The sequence below is a fragment of the Solanum pennellii genome, chromosome 12 (genome assembly GCF_001406875.1).
Source record: "Solanum pennellii chromosome 12, SPENNV200".
In the NCBI taxonomy this organism is placed as follows: domain Eukaryota; kingdom Viridiplantae; phylum Streptophyta; class Magnoliopsida; order Solanales; family Solanaceae; genus Solanum; species Solanum pennellii.
Window position 1 is genome coordinate 13247328 of NC_028648.1, and position 3004 is coordinate 13250331.

Consider the following 3004-nt stretch of genomic DNA (forward strand, 5'->3'; position numbering starts at 1 on the left):
AAAATATCTTTCGCGTGTCAGCCTAGCGTCGCTTGGTCATGTTCATAATTTAAGTCAACTGGAATTTAAATTCCAGAAGACCTTGTGTAGGTTGCACGTCACAAGGCCAAGTCTTGTTTCTGGGAAATTCATTAAATGGAATGAGTTTAAGCTGTTTTAATTGAAATAACCCAACCCATTCCCTAAATCCTCTCTAAAAACCCTGATTTTCTCCTAATTCCCCATTTCCTCTTCTCACATCACGTAACTCCCCTCTCTTTTCTCCCCAAATTCCTCAAATTTTCTACTCCCCTTTGTGTCGTGCTACTACGACTCTTGGATCAACTCCATTGTGGTTTGTTTTCACGCGTTGCACAGGTATGTTCTTTTCCTCTCTTTGTGGTGTTTTTGAGGTGAGGATAAAGGGGTTGGGTGGTTATGGGAAGTATGGGTGATTGGAAGAAAGGTTTATGGTAGTTTTTGAGTTAAAATTTGCTGGTAAGTGCATGTGTTTCAAATTTTTGAGTAGAAAACATGGTTTCTGTCGTTGTGGGACAGATTACTTTGGTGATTAGTGCTAGTAGGGGGATGAAGTAATGGAATAGTGGGTTACATTGTGAGGTTGCTGTGAAACAGGGTTTGTGAGAATTGTTCTTGTTGAATTCTTGAGTAGATGACTCAATTGCTTGGTTATGTTGTATTTAGTTATTGCGGTGAAGTATTTTTGACGTCATACTTACTAATGGATGGTGCGGGTGTTTTAGGATATAATGGTTAAGCAAGTAATGTATTGTCTTATTTGCTGATTGTTTTACGCTATAAATTTTGGGAAGTTTGAGTACCGAAGATTGTCATACCATAAGCTAAGTGTGGGCTAGTGTGCGCACACCACCCATGTTTCATTGGGGAATAGGCATCCCATGGACTGAATTGTGTGTAATTGTGCTGGTATCTATGTCTACGTCATAGAGACAAGGGAAATTTATTGCTCAGGGATCCAAAAGAAGAGGGCAAGAGCGGGAGTGTCCTACTAGCGCCCCCAGCCCCCAGAGGGAAGACGAGACAATTTGGGCAAAAAGTCGGGTCCAAGGAAGGAAAAAATTGGTACAAGAAGCACACAGAAGCTTCGTACTTCTCTAATGTGTAAATTGATCGAGACAACCTAGCTCGTGAGTTCCCACAGATTGTAAGGCGAATGAGAGATCTTAGGCTTGGCTTTGCATTTAAGGAGCCGGATGAGTGTAACTTAAGCATGGTTCGTGAGTTCTATGCCAACTGGTCCTGGACACGCGCTCTCATTTTGTAACTATTCGTGGTAGGAACATGCCCATCACACCTACCAACATAAATGATATATTGGGCACGGCGGAGGGCACAGATCCATTGGTGTAAGCTCGGTTGAATATCACACCTCCCTATCAAGCCATTTTGTTTTGTGGACCGCAGTCAATGGCTCGGTGGACAATACATAGTAATATTAGGTATCACAAAACCCTCCCATATTCTCACATGCTCAGAGAGACAATGGTCTAGTTGAAGATCGCAATAAACTGCTTGATTCCTGGCCTGCACTATACGAACATCACACGTGACCGGTGTGTCTATTGTATAATTTGATCAATACATGGATTTTAACATAGGTGCCATCATCAAGTCAGCTATGCGGAAAGCTCGGGTTCACAAGGGCCACAAGTATGCATTTGGGGGACTCATTATGAAGATGTGTTGTCTATAGGTGTTTCGGAGGAGAACTTGGATTATATGGCCCCATTGTACCCAACAATTGTTGATGTTACGCGGATCAAAGGGCCTAACTCTGACTTAGGCCCCACTCTTACCATTGCGGAGTGTCACCGTCGAGATGAGTTGATTATGGCGGGAATGTATGGCTTTGAGATGCTACTACACAGTACCGGTGGTCGTCCATCCAATGTGGTCGAGCTTTTGGTATTAACCGACGTTATCCTTTGAATGTGCATGATGAGGTGTCATTGGGCATTGGCCCAGAGTTCACAGAGTCGTTTGATGGTGAGATCCCTATGGATGAGGATAATTTGCGCACCGATTCAGATGTCGACTAAGATTCTGATGACGAGTAAGACCCTTTACAGGTGGTGATGGTGCCGAGGAAAACGATGCCATGGAGTATTGATCAGGGAGTTGTATACCTTACCCTTTGAACTGAGTTGAAAATATTTTTATTGCACTGGGGAAAATGCTATTGTATAAGTGTGGGGTGGGGTGAAACATTGTTTGTATGGTTGTTTGGATTTTCATGTTTTGTTTTGATTTTGGGTTACTTGGTAGTTGTTTACGGTTCTTTAGCCAAGGACAGTCCCTTTGAACCGTACAAAAAAAATTATTTAGTAGGATTGAGTCTGTAGTCATAGATCGAGTTAAGCTGCCAAATGATAGATGCATGACGACCGTCTTAAGGGAAATTTCATCATTTGAGTCCTACGTTAGGTTGTGCTGAAGCAATAATTCTCTAGAAATCACATGTTTGAGCATATTTGAATTAATATATGAATGAAGTGAAATTATGGGCATGCTATGGAAATGTACAACTTAAGCTTAAATGACCCTTCTGCGTAACATGATTGTGTGTTGAGATAGATCTTTCTGAATCTAGAACTTGCCCAAGTTGTTATTGAAGCGAAATGTAGGTGTTATTATGCTTAGAAAGATGATAGAAGACTTTCTTTGGAAATTGTTTAGAAATTGAGCTTGTTTATTATCCCTAGTTAGCCCATTTGAGCCTTTAACTTGAATTTTATTAGAACCCACAGAATAAGTAGAATCCCTTTCATTGATCCCATAATTTTGATCCAAATCCGTAATGCAATGTGTTAGGCTGAAAGATAGAAACAAAGGAAACAAATATAGAGAAGGTGATGAAGCGTAGTTGTGAGGGTAAAGGAAAGGAAAAGGTAAGGTAACGCCATATAATAAGAAGTGAAGTGATTACCTTGAGAATGGCCTTGACCCTAACAAAAGGGGTATACATTTTACTCCAAAGAATATA